Source organism: Triticum dicoccoides, chromosome 2B (assembly GCF_002162155.2).
Source record: "Triticum dicoccoides isolate Atlit2015 ecotype Zavitan chromosome 2B, WEW_v2.0, whole genome shotgun sequence".
NCBI lineage: Eukaryota > Viridiplantae > Streptophyta > Magnoliopsida > Poales > Poaceae > Triticum > Triticum dicoccoides.
This window is the reverse complement of record NC_041383.1, coordinates 693,885,066-693,899,678: the sequence shown is the minus strand read 5'-3', so window position 1 is coordinate 693,899,678 and position 14,613 is coordinate 693,885,066. Positions and strand designations below refer to the sequence as shown.

Below are 14,613 nucleotides of genomic sequence, written 5' to 3'. Positions count from 1 at the left end.
AGAACGAAAATATTTTGAGTAAATAAAGGTAGCGCGATCTGTCATTATTAGTAAACAGGGCAGCTATATCATCTAACTTACGAAGATGTGCCATAACAGTTTTAGATTCATAGCCATAGAAAGGATTAGATTCAACCAAAGTAATTATATCTGAATCAATAGAAAAATCATAATAATCCTGATTAGGAACACAGATAGGTGAAGTAGCAAAAGCAGGGTCGGGTCTCATCCTACCTCTAAAAGATTCTTTACTCCATTTAACTAGCAACCTATTACGTTCAAGACTATCCTGGCAAGCAAGAATAGCTTCAGTAGATTCAGCATTAAAAAGGTAACCCTCATGAATAGCAGGCCTATTTTCATCATCACTAACATCATCCTGTTCAGTTTCAATAATTTCTCTTTCTCTAGACTTAGAAATTTGTTCATCTAGAAATTCACCAAGAGGCACAGTAGTATCAAGCATAGAAATAGTTTCATCATAAGTATCATGCATAGCACAAGTGGCATCATCAATAACATGCGACCTATTGGAACGAATAGCAGAAGCAGGTTTAGGTGTCGCTAGCTTGTTTATAACAGAAGGTGAATCAAGTGCAGAGCTAGATGGCATTTCCTTACCTCCCCTCGTAGTTGAGGGATAAATAGTTGTCTTAGCGTCTTTCAACTTCTTCATAGTGTCCAGCAGATATAAATCCCAAGTGACTCAAAGAATAGAGCTATGCTCCCCGGCAACGGTGCCAGAAAAAGGTCTTGATAACCCACAAGTATAGGGGATCGCAACAGTTTTCGAGGGTAGAGTATTCAACCCAAATTTGTTGATTCGACACAAGGGGAGCCAAAGAATATTCTCAAGTATTAGCAGCTGAGTTATCAATTCAACCACACCTAGAAACTTAGTATCTGCAGCAAGGTGTTTAGTAGCAAAGTAATATGATAGTGGTGGTAACGGTAACAAAAGTAAAGACAGCAAAAGTAATGTTTTTGGTATTTTGTAGTGATTGTAACAGTAACAACGGAAAAGTAAATAAGCGAGAACCAATATATGGAAAACTCATAGGCACCGGATCAATGATGGATAATTATGTCGGATGTGCTTCATCATGTAACAGTCATAACATAGGATGACACAGAACTAGCTCCAATTCATCAATGTAATGTAGGCATGTATTCCGAATATAGTCATACGTGCTTATGAAAAAGAACTTGCATGACATATTTTGTCCTACCCTCCCGTGGCAGCGGGGTCCTATTGGAAACTAAGGGATATTAAGGCCTCCTTTTAATAGAGAACCGGAACAAAGCATTAGCACATAGTGAATACATGAACTCCTCAAACTATGGTCATCACCGAGAAGTATCCCGATTATTGTCACTTCGGGGTTGTCGGATCATAACACATAATAGGTGACTATAGACTTGCAAGATAGGATCAAGAACACACATATATTCATGAAAACATAATAGGTTCAGATCTGAAATCATGGCACTCGGGCCCTAGTGACAAGCATTAAGCATAGCAAAGTCATAGCAACATCAATCTCAGAACATAATGGATACTAGGGATCAAACCCTAACAAAACTAACTCGATTACATGATAAATCTCATCCAATCCATCACCGTCCAGCAAGCCTACGATGGAATTACTCACGCACGGCAGTGAGCATCATGAAATTGGTGATGGAGGATGGTTGATGATGACGACGGCGACGAATCCCCCTCTCCGGAGCCCCGAACGGACTCCAGATCAGCCCTCCCGGGAGAGATTAGGGCTTGGCGGCGGCTCCGTATCGTAAAACGCGATGATTTCTTCTCTTTGATTTTTTCTCCCCGAAAGCCAATATATGGAGTTGGAGTTGGCGTCGGAGGGCATCCAGGGGGCCCACGAGGTAGGGGGGCGCGCCCAGGGGGAGGGGCGTGCCCCCCACCCTCATGGACAGGGTGTGGGCCCCCTGGTCTTCATCTTTGGCGAGGATTTTTTTATTATTTATTCTAAGATATTCCGTGGAGTTTCAGGTCATTCTGAGAACTTCTGTTTTCTGCACATAAAACAACATCATGGCAATTCTGCTGAAAACAGTATCAGTCCGGGTTAGTTCCATTCAAATCATACAAGTTAGAGTCCAAAACAAGGGCAAAAGTGTTTGGAAAAGTAGATAGGACGGAGACGTATCAGGGGCACCCCGTAGGAACACAAGTTGATTGTTTAGCCGTGTGCGGTGCCCCCCTCCACAGATTTCCACCTTGGTCATATCGTTGTAGTACTTAGGCGAAGCCCTGCGTCAGTAACTTGATCATCACCGTCATCACGCCGTCGCGCTGACGAAACTCTCCCTCGGCCTCAGCTGGATCTAGAGTTCGAGGGACGTCACCGAGCTGAACGTGTGCAGATCGCGGAGGTCCCGTGCGTTCGGTACTTGATCGGTTGGATCACGAAGATGTTCGACTACATCAACCGTGTTACTTAACGCTTCCGCTTTCGGCCTACGAGGGTACGTGGACACACTCTCCCTGCTCGTTGCTATGCATCTCCTAGATAGATCTTGCGTGATCGTAGGAAATTTTTTGAAGTACTGCGTTCCCCAACAACAACTATTGTTGATGGCTCCTCTTCTGGTGTTGATGGTGCATCGTCCTCTTGCTGCTATCCTTGCGGTCTGGCGAAGGCTGTGGTCGCAGAACCAAGGGAGCGTCCATGGATATACGTGGGATGAAGGGCTTATCCTTGTTGTCATGTGCCTTCGGCAAGTCCTCCATGCCCTCGATATTCCATGATGCGAGGTATGTGCAAGCTGACACATTCAAGAGAAGAACTCATGGTCGATGCTTCCATTTCTTGGCTCCTGTTGCGACCCGTTTAGATGCCTCACTAGTCTTTGCTCAGGGCACCTTGAGAAGGATTGTTCTCTGCGTCGCTCCTCCGTCGGAGATGTTCGTTATTGTGCACATGACCCCCCCCCCCCTCCTAGCTCTGCCTCGCCCTTCCTCAGAGGGGTGCTCTTGGGCTTCGGTTGTTTCTCCCACAATGCGTGTCCAAGCTCCTGAGTTTGCAATGATTTTTGAAGCTTCAAGTGAAGGTTGTGTTGATCATGATGGTGTGGTAAAGTCTGGTGATGCTATGCTTGACTCATTTGGTGATGGGCTTCAAAACTTGGTGGAGTTAGCACTCCACCAGCTGTGCAAGCTGGAGGACTCTTTCCCCCTGTGGTTGGCACGCGTGACCAATCTTTTGGAGCAGTTAAAGGCGTTCGATGGTGAGCATGGGTTGAGCCTAGCCTCCTTGCATGGACCTTGCTCCTTTGACGCCGTCATTCATGGTTCGACGCTAGCTAGCAGAAGATGGGAACCAAGGTGTTCATGACACTGGCAACAAGGCTGGGTTGGTGCCTTCATTGTTTGTTAGACATTAGTATGTGCCTTCCTCTCTGCTTCTTTTTCTTTTGGGAGTAGCCTGCAAGATGGTTCGCGGGGGGTGGCTTTCGTGGCATGCCATCTGCAGTGTCCTTGTTGGCTTGTTGAGTCTGTGTACGGGTTTGACCGTCAATGTTATTGGTTTTTGCCTAATTTTCCTGTAATTAAGCAGGCAACTATATTCTTCTTAATTAATGTAAAAGCAAATTTTTGCCTCTGTTTCAAAAATATATATTATTAGTTAGTGAGTAATGCTACACCTACGAAAATTTTGTTACGTTTTAACATAATCCGCCAGATGCGGGATTAGTATTGGAGAATAGGGGAGGAAGAGGTCCACCCCCTTGAAATTCAGGGGGGTGGAGAGTTAGTTAAGGAAATTTATGTAGGAGTTTAGTAAGCTTACGTAGATGTAGTATTATCGTTAGTTAGTAGTATGCATGTTATCATTGATGTTGTTATTATCATTATTTTTATCTACATCGATGATGTATCTCTCTCAATACAAAATCAAACCAACCCAAAATTACTTAATATAATTTATTGCTATAAAGTTGAGGATTCCAAACCCGAATAAGCTATTCAAACTTTTTTGGGGTTTACATGTATCGTCATATGGATAGCTTATGAATTTCTCTACAATCACCTTCCAATTTGACATGTTAAAATGAACTCGATAAGTGCTATTTTTTGTGACCTCTTTGGTTTCACCCACAAATAATCCATAGTGCAAGAGTGGCTAAATTTTTCATGATGCCAGTACACTGATTGGTCCCTAGGTGGAGGGAGGTAGAGAGCATGTGTTATTGCATGTGAGTAGAAACCAAAATAATGTGAGCCATGTTCTTGGGCAGATGGGTCACGCTGGCCCCAGGACTGCTGTATGGCTGGGGCAGGGGCCTGACGAGATAGCTGGACTCGTAGCAAAGGACTGTACTGCTCCTAGTTGATTGAATGAAAAAATTTACCCCGCAAAAAAAAAAATCCACGACCCACACACACACAAAGAAAACTCCAAATCCGGGAGAGACTTGATAAGAGATACCCATGCTCCATGCATATCCCTATTAATCCAATCACCTTAACGCTTTCAAAGCATTGGAGTTACTGCAACGAAATTTGCTACCCCACAACATGAACGACTCTGAACTTGGGACTTTGTGATTAGAGTGACAGAAACAGAACATCGATGATGCAACCAGTTGAGATTTGCATCCAAGAAGACGATCACACTAACATAGTAATTATTATTTATTGATGGTACATGTAGCACATCAAGGAACGAAAAATACGAGAACATGAACTGGAAATAGATAGTACAGATGACAGTTGATACAGGCGCTCAGTACCGAACATGGAAATGAGCAAAACGTCCGCTTTTTCCTTCCCGGCGGTGCTACCTACAGAATCTAAAGCGACAAGGCGAGCTTTAGCTCCTTGTAAGCCAGCACATGAGCCAGAGATGATCATGGGCCAATAGCAGGGATCCCAGGAAGCACCACCAGCGGGCCGGTAATGGTGCTGGTTCCCGTACCGGTTCCCCCGAGCAAAGGCAAGTCCAACGCCTTAGACTCGCCGACGCCACCACCCGCACCTGCGCCACGCGTCGCTGCAACCTTCTCATTCAGCTCCCTCCCTTCGCAGGACGCGAGCACCACCAGCAGCAGGAGCGCGACGGCGAGACACTTTGCCATTGCTAACTGGGAGGCGGCTCTGGTAATAGTAGTACTACTACTGAGGAGATAGTGTTGTGTGGCTGTGTTTGAGTGAGCTTGGGCTTAGCATCGTGTACTCTGCCTCTTATAGGTGAGTTGCACGGGGTGGCGGGGTGGCCGTGCCCATGCCTCGTCCGCGGAGGAGAGGAGGATAGTACTAGTAGGTAGAGGTGCAACATGCTGGCCCGTCCTTCTCAGGTCACGGGCGGGCGAGAGATGCAATGATGCATGCTGCAGGTATGGCGGCATGTCGACGTCGATGGATTGGAATGGAGCGGATGGAATTATTGTCCTTGAATCCGTGCTGACTTTTCTTATCGCACGCAGTCGATCGAGAAGGCCAACCAGTCGAGGTGAGTGAATTGGTTTGTGTTTCTTCGGTAGATTTTTCCTTTCCCGATCAAGGATGGGAGTCTCCTGGAAAATGGAAATGTGATTGCAGCAGCGGGTCAAATGCCCAAATATCAGGAGAAAATAAAGCGTACACGGTAGTTGTGTCTCCTCTAATAGCTTGGTTTCCAATCTGCTCGACCCTAGTCTTGCGATCGGGAAAACCTACTCGCTGCCCCCGGTCACTAGTAGATCATCTACCGTTGAGAAGGGAAGGGGACAGGCGCACAAGCGTCGTCACACCGATCCACAGCGCATTCCGGCCGCATGGATGAGCGACCAAGCAGGAACTCCCTCCGATTCATATTAACTAGATAGGAAATGCGGCTTGCCGCACCCCGGCAGTACAACCACCGAAGCATTTCAAGTATAAAAAACCACAAACACAAAAAGTTCATATAGAGTGGTACTCCTTCATGAGAGACTTGTAAATAGATAATATAACTTCAGGGCAAAAACCTACTTCTCTACCTACTACCGTATTGCAGCCAAAGTTTGATCAAGCCAATAGAAATCTGCCATACAGCAAAAGGATTACAACGTTCCAAAGTAGCTTACTACAGTAATACAGGGGCCAATTCAGCAAAAGGATTACAACTTAATTCAGTCATTGATCATGTACTGATTGCCAATAAATGTATTACTGGCAATAATTTGATGCCAACATACATGAGTTACCAATTTTCTCTGAATTAAGTTGGAATTATTTGATGCCAGTATGCACAGCAAAGCAGACATCTAAATCACTTCACAACATCTACAATTATCCCCAAAGATTAACAATGCCTACACCATTATAACTGAATTTTCAGTTTGGACAGTTTTTGTCAAACTAACAGTGTAAACTGAATTTTTGACAACTCTGTTGTAGCAAATGTGAAGTCCCAGATTTTCAGTTTAAACTGTTTTGTCAAACTGAAAATTCCATTGTTGTAGCAACTCTGAAAACAGTCCGAGATTTTTGACAGTGTAAATAGACTTCACAGTCCCAGATTTTTGACAACTCTAAATGGCCTCTCTAAATGGCCATCAAGCAATGAAATTTGGTCAATATGACAAGTGGCATTACTTCACAGTAGTCTGAAGAAGTTTGATTTAACATAGCGCGCGTGCACACACACACACACTCAGGGAGGCATTAGTTCACAAGTTACATAGGTTCAGACTTGAAGCATCAAAATGTACTCCTGTAGGTTAGCAGGAAGAGCTTACATATGATCCATATGGCAAGGGTGACTTGATGCCATTATGAAGACCTCGCCGTACATCCGGTCGGCACCACACAGCCTCCCTGAAGGCACCGTACAAAGAACTTAGCAAGCATAGGCCCCTCTCCAGAAGGCAGATTGTAGTATACTGCCTGAATCTAAACATTATTATTTATCTACCGCTATTACATATACCCCCTAGATTAGATATGTATTTTTCTGCACGGAGCATTTCCTTTGATTTTAAAAATCACTGAGGCACATACGGACTAAATTTTTCCAAGTAAAAACAGAGAAGGGCCACCACAAATATCAATTGACCTGGGCAAGTGCTCACAGACCACCGTTGGAGCCAGCGTCACTCGGCGAGCCTGGCGACCCGTGAACTTGGAGCTGTTTGTCGGCCATCATAACCTAAACAGGACAGATGGATCCAAGAGCCACCCCAGATGAGTTAAGAAAGGAAAGTGAGCTTTGGGTATAATCGTGTATAGACGCGAAGCAATCCGGTAAGGCAAACCAAAACTCGTGGAAGAAATTGAAACAGAGGATGTACCCACCTTGCGAGAGGAAGAATCAATCACACCAGATCCAGTCCCTTGCAAGCCGAAGACGAGGACGACGTGGCAACCTGAGACCAAGGGCCAACCTTAACCCTAATCAAAATGTATTTCACAAAACCAAGCAGAAAATCAAGCCCAACTGATGGACAACCATTTCTCATTTTTGAGACTTCACAACAGTTGGCCACATCGTTAATTCATAAAACGGAAGAAATCTCCTTAACATTTTAGTTCATGACATAATAGAACTACCAGCAAGTTACTGACACTTGACTAATGATTGCACCTTAGAGATATATGATTCCACCATTATATTAACAAATAAAATTGAACTCCCTACATGTTATCTGGTTGAGCTAAGCCTAGAACATGGAATTGCAACCTTTGCGCACACAAATTGAGAAGAACATAAGATGATGTCTGGGTGATGGACATAAAACAAGTTTAAAAGCTAACAATGCTAAGGTACCAGATACATGAACTATGCTCTAACAAACGTTCTGAAGAAAACCTAGTAAGTGTGGACGGTAAGCAAAGAACACTCCTATCAAAATAGTGTACCAAAATTTGCAATAAATCAAATGTGTTCAAGCAACCAGAGGGCGATCTTAATTGTATAAACATGGTGTCAAGACTCGCCAGGGGGAACATGTGGCATCAATCGAGGTGAAGAAAGAAACATCACCAGTTCAGTTAGCATGAGTCGTAAGCATAGAGCACTCATCTTGGCTGTTAGAGACGACAAAATAGAGAGGTTAACTATAATAGAGGAAACAATTATGTAGCATAAGAACCTGCTTTCTTTGAGATTCCAAATCTGTTTTTTGTGGCAATACAATTCTAAGGCCGTAAATAAAAAATATTATACTATTGTCTGGTCAGTTTAAGATCTATGTTGAATAGGTTGAAGTTCTGTCCGTACTACAAATCTCCACTTTTTGGGAAGCAGCAAACTTGGAATCAACAATGAAGATTCAAACAGGAAGACAACTGCATATTTGACTTTCATAAAAGCACTTCCGTATTTTGACCATTTATATATATCAAGTATATACACCATCGACTCAATTTCAGACTTCTTTAATCTCTAACTGAAGCAAATAACAGAAGCTTAAGCTTAAGCATCTACACACACAGAAAATATATAAAAGTTTTGTTCTTGCCATTTATAGTTGAAATAGAGTTTTGCTCTAGAGAGTTTTGTATGGTGGCTCCAGTAATAAATTCTCTGAAGTTCTATAAATACAGTTCTGCTCCATTTATAAATACATAGGGTTAGGTTTTATCTACTGGAAACCCGAATAAACCTCACAAATAGTTAGACAAGATTAAACGTTCAAAAAATCAGTTAACTGGAGATTCCAGTTTTCAGATTTCAGCATTTCTAGTTCTCAGATATCAAATAGTGTTAATGAACGACCTGCAATTCCACGATGATGGGTAGAGAGAGAGAGAGAGAGAGAGAGAGAGAGAGATTGACTGTAGCAGAACTGCAGACGAGCCCCTCCTGCCAATGGAGGAGGAAGAATGACCGGGGAACACCTACAGCGGTCACAGAACGAGTGACAGGGAGCGACGCATCGAGCATCTGCGGCTGGCGCCCCTTGGCCGCGCAAGGCGCAACTGGTGGCAACGGCGTGCACTGCCCAGCACTGCCCAGTAATACAATATTGGAGCACTGCCCGGCGGCTTCATTATGAGAAACAAAAGGAATATGATAATCCAGAAAAGCAAAATTTGTACTCAGAAGTAGCTGCCAGTTACTACCATCTCCTGATTTTGTTCTGCACACCCTAGAAAAGAAAATGAATCTGCACTACTAAGACCTACGGCTAGACAGTTAACTACCTTATCTAACAGTTCAATTACAGAATACAGCAGCAGCAGCAAGAAGAAAGCATCAAGGTTCAGGTCACGCCACTACCAAATGTGATCCTATGGAACAAAGAGTAAATTATCTGCACAACGAAGCCTGTAAATACAAATAAACGAGCATTGTAGGCTTATATTTATCAAATTTTCAGGCTGGTGGGGCAACATAATTCTAGCGGTGGTGGGGATGTTAAGCAATGGAGAGCTAGGTCAGGTTGAAGGCGGTGGTGGAAGGCGTTGCGCGAGAAAGGAAGTGGGCACATCCAGCGCCGCTGGCAAGCACATCAGGCCACGACCTCAGACAATCCGATTGCCATTGGCGGCCTTTTTATCCGTCTAAACTGTGCAAAACAACTAAAGAAATAAAAAACAAATTACAGTTTTCTCTGGCAGTGCTACACTAATGACACATCCGACAAAGTCCAGTTTCATGGTATGAATGAAATTGACGCATAAAGCACCTAAAGTTTTATTTATATTACCTTGCTTGTAGCCGTATGTAAACTCATAGAGTCGGAACACATGGATTGATGCTTAGGGCCAGCATCACCTTGGTTGCTTCATACTCAATTATTCTCTGAAACAAAAGGTATAAGTTTTCAGTGCTTAATGAATACTTTCTAGCTTTGCAATTGATTACATTTATCTGTTCCAAGGGGAGAGTAAGAAATCATCAGATGACACCAAAAGGATCAGTCGTAAAAACAATTGAGGGGAGAATGTTGGTCTAACATCCATTAGTAAATCCTACAACGGGATAGGGGCAGAACAGATGCATATTTGCACCAACTCAGAGAGCCTGGTGATAAACCAAAAGCGCCTCATTTTCTTCTTGTGACTGATTCATCAAGCATTTTCGTCGTAGAGCAGCCTTCGTCATCGAAGCGGCTCGCACCATAGTCATCTTTGGTAGAAATAGATGGGCAGTAGGTAGGGAATTCATCATACTTAGAGCAGTCTGACTCTACATCATATGGATAGATGTCTAAGTTCTAGACCACATCAATTGCCATCATAGATAGGTGGTCAAGGTTCTTGGCTTCTTGAATAACACTACAGAAATCCCAGGTTACATCGCCTGTATCTTCATCAAAATCCCAGGTTCTCGGCTTCTACTGAATTGTCCAGATCATCCTCGGCTAAACCAAACAGAGGCGACACTTAGTTCTGAGCAGCAGCTCGATTCTGCTCAATGATCTCTGCATAGTAATACAACCCTATTCTCTACTGTCCGTAAAATCATATAAATGTGGGTGGAGGCACCCCTAGATAAAAAGAAATTATCAGGATCATAATTACTGCATGTGCACAGTAACTTGGACATATTTTGCATAGCACACTTAGTAGGTGCATGGTAAACAAAGTCCTTCAGTTCAGTTATATACTTAAAGAATACTAATGAAAATCAGAAAACACAATATGATAGAAGGATATGCCAAATTCATCACTTCAAAAGAAAACACAATGCTGATTCCAAACTTAATTACGAACTCAGTAAGGAGGCTTTAATTTTAATTGATGAGAGAAAAAATAGAATCCTAAACTTGATTAGACCCATTGAAAGATCAGCCTACAGAGCTCACACCTAAGGATCGAGACCAAATTTTAGATGGTCTGAAACTCTGAATGTTAGTGTGCCTTATACAAGTTTCCCTCAAATTTTAGATTGCTAGCTGACAAAATTCCTTCATCCACAAACCCAGAAAAAAAGAATCACTATGTCTCAAACGGAAGCATCACTAATTCTTACAATTGCAATTGCAAAATAGAATGCAGGGGTCTGATGGTCTCCCTATTGCAGAAGAAAGCAACCTGAGAATGAACCTGTGCCCCAACCTAATTGAGGATCAATCTCAATATCTCAAGAGTGAACACGCAAGGTCTAAATGGATAAAATGTCATGCTTCAGATGTTAAAAGGGAGAGATGTTATCTCTTAGTGATGGTCCCCCACTGTCTTTACGTTCCAAATAGGGAATTACCAAGGCGTGAGGAGAGAAAAATAAACATGCCAAGAGCAAAAAATAATAGTACAGTATATCTTTGAGTAGATCGAGTTGGGGCTACTGTTTGCAATTTTACTGGTCAGTAAGAAAGGGAACGGGGGAATTATGTCTTGTCAATCTTGAACTGGACTCACTGTGACTGTCCTCCTCTAAGCAAGGAAATGCACATGCGAGGAAGCAAACAAAGGAGGGAGAAAAAAGGGAAGGAGGAGGCTAGCAGCTTGCGTACGTGGTGGAGGATGGGCCGAGGAGCTGGTTCTCCTTGAGCGGCTGGAAGGCGAATCCGTCGAGGAACCCCACGGAGCAGTTGCCGGCGCTATGGTTGGGGCAGTCGTTAACGAACTTGGTGATGAGGAAGATGGCGACGCAGGCGACAGAGGCGGCCAGCGCCGGGAGTTGGGGCGCGCCCTGAGTCGTGTCGGGTTCGGGTGCACGGGCGGGCGATGCGGGCGCTCGACGCGGACTTCGACGGCGCCAGTGCCGGGGCCAGGGCCAGGGCCGGCGCGAGGGGGATGAGGCGAGCAGCACCTGAGGCGGCGACGGCGGCCGGATCCAGAGACGCGGAGGAGATGCCCGGGGACGTGTCAGCCGCGGGCGCCGGCGCAGGCGCGTGGCCGCCGTGGCTCACCTCACCAGAGACGTGGGCTCTGGCGGTCGTGCTGCGGATTGGGGGGAGGCACCGGCAGAAATTGGCTGCTCCTCCTCGCCGGGATCCACCGGCAAAGGTGATGGGGTGAGGAAGGGGAAGGGGGAGCTCAAGGAGATGGAGCGGTCGTGGCACGAGGGGGAGGAGGGCCGCCGTCGTGCTCCTCGTCCTCCCTCCGCTGCTGCTCATCGCGGTTCGAGGAGGTGGGTGGCGGCGGCGGCGATGTGGGTGGGAGGAGAGGAGGCGCGCGGGAGGGAGGGAGGGAAGCGGCTGCGGGAGGGAGGGAGAGAGGAGGAGGCGGCTCTCCACCACAGGAGTGCCCCCTTTTATACCCCCACGACGCGAAATGACCGGAATGCCCTGGTGGGGGCATGGTATTTACATTCCGTTGCCATTGGAATTTTATCCGATGGCCCAGGACGATCGGGTAAATATCAGACAGCCCACGGCGATCTGGCCTGAGATCCGACGGTCTGTATTGCGAGGAGATTTCGATCCGACGGTCCAGAATCCAAACGCACGGGAGAGCTCCATTTCGGTCCAGACTCTAACAAGGGGATAGAAGCTACTGCTAGAGTCAATTAATTTGAATCGGAGGGATTAGTTTATTTTCAATGTTAGATTAGTTTGTGTCTTATAATGTAATTCTATAACTGCAGACATTGAAAACTAATTAGAAAATTTTTGATTCTCCAAGGTTTGTACCTCCCCATCGATCATTGTGTTAGCCAGCAAAAGGGGGTTAGGGGTACCATCACCAGACCACGACCTATCGATGCATGACGTTCTCATGGTACGTCCTCTCTTATCAACATCAATCTCTAATTTTTAATGTCTAACTTGAATGATCACTGATTATTGGACACGAAAATTAGATTGAAATCAATTAGTTAGTACATTTTACCAAGAACATGAATATGTCATGTAAAACATGGACAATTTGAGAGTATTCTTCTACGGTTCACATCAGGGAAACATGATTTTAGTTTAGGCCTTCTTCAGTCTAAATGTTTTATGACTGGGCCGATGCTTATCTTTACCCAATAATAAAGCAAATTGGGTTTCTTTCATCCGTCATGGCATTTTTCAGAAAAGTCCCTTTATTTCAGAGAATTCAACCCGCGGTCCTGTTTTAAGTCAAAACGAATCGTTTTTTCGTATTTTACACAAAAGTCCCTGTGTTTTCTTGAAATCAACCCGCCGTCCGGATTTAAGTCACCACCGAACCGTTATTTTACGTTTTTCAACCCCCCCTGACGTTTTAGGTAATTCATCCGCGGATCATATTTAAGTCAAACAAATACTTTTTTAAATCATCTAAGAACATGTTATATATGAAATTTGATTAGAAAAATATGTAGAATATGAATATGGGATTATTCTTACCTATTAAGTATTTTCAATATTATTTTGGAATATATTTAAATCAAACAAATGATTTTCTAAATTATCCATATCTTTTAAACCGTAACTTTGATTTTAACATATTATATATGAAATTTTATTAGAAAAATGTGTGGAATCTAAATATGATGTTAATTTTACCTGTTAAATATTTTTAAAATATTGTTTTGAAAGCAAACTTGTAATTTCTAGCGCAAGATCCGTTTTTCTTTCGTACCGGCGACGATCCAGATTGCAAATAAACACCCCACTATAACCATATAGGCAAAAGAAAATATCAATAACTACACGTGCATACCTCTGAAAAATGTCGCAGGGGAAAACAACAGATTTCTCATCGTGAGAATGAGAGAGAGAGAGAGAGAGAGAGACAGAAAGAGAGAGATAGAGGGGGGCGAGGGAGGAGAGAGGGAGAGAGACGCCTTAGGATTAACCATATTCAAACATGTTTTTTGTTGTTTTTTGTGAACACCGAGGCCATCGCCGGCGAGGGTGAGAAGGAGGATAAGCGGCAACACAGATATGATGCCTCGCAAATATAAAGGAGATGGACCTATTGAGTGATGGTTGTTGGGTTAAGAGTGTGTGTTATGTTTTTTCTCCCGTTGCAACGCACGGGCTCTTTTACTAGTTAGTCTATAAGAGCCCAAGTGTAAAACTCCCCCCCACCACCACCGCCACTGTTACAAAATTCCTAAGATCTAGTTTTTCCCTCCGAATTTTGTGGAGTGAATTGCAAAAAATCACTACATTTGGGGCTTCATCTGCGGAAAACCATCGGGTCCCTAATCATTTGCAAAAATCACCGCACATTCAGTAAACATTTTGCAGTTTGCACTGAACAGGTGATTTAGCCCCTTTAATCACTTTCCGACATGTGGGGCCGGACTGTAAGGAGCTGACCTGGCAAAATAATCACACACACACACACCCCTAGTAGATTTTAGAAAAACAATCAGCCCCCTGGACCATGCCCGGCAGAGCCCGGCTCCCGTCGCCGCCGCCGGAAGACGCCCACCGACCGGGCGGTCGCGGAGACGAGGAGGGGTCTGTGTAGCAGCGGGTGGGCACACCGGCCGGCGGCCATCTCCGCAACCATGAGGGCCAGCAGCGCATTGTCGTCGTCGGGGAGCCGTAGCTCCTGTGCAGCGTCCGCGGTGTGGACTGTGCGGAGGCGGTCGCCGGGAGCTCGGCCTTCTAGCCACGGCGGCGCCCGCCAGGATGCCGTGGCCGCGCCTCGGTCTTCTACCAGGGAAGCCCAGCGCCGCTCGACGCCGTGGATGCGGGCCAACCTTCATGCGCTTCGGCCGCCGCCGCCGGTGGCTCCGCCCGTCTCTGGCGCGTCTCCCCTCCTCCTACACCCCACTCTGCCCTTGCTTGTGCAGCCGCAGCGGAGCG

General features: G+C 44.9%; 1 long non-coding RNA gene across 3 annotated transcripts; it reads right to left on the bottom strand.

The window, feature by feature from the left end:
- Window positions 1-5,113: 5,113 nt before the first annotated feature.
- On the bottom strand, window positions 5,114-12,101 carry LOC119365674. Of its 3 annotated transcripts, XR_005175685.1 has the most exons (5): window positions 11,395-12,101; window positions 9,643-9,737; window positions 7,286-8,977; window positions 6,730-7,139; window positions 5,114-5,544 (listed from the first exon to the last, which is right to left on the bottom strand). It is a non-coding gene; the product is annotated as an uncharacterized LOC119365674 (long non-coding RNA). The 3 variants fall into 3 exon arrangements; XR_005175684.1 differs by lacking the exon at window positions 5,114-5,544 and having other exon boundaries at window positions 6,076-7,139; XR_005175686.1 differs by lacking the exon at window positions 5,114-5,544 and having other exon boundaries at window positions 6,076-7,139; window positions 7,286-8,017.
- Window positions 12,102-14,613: the final 2,512 nt, after the last annotated feature.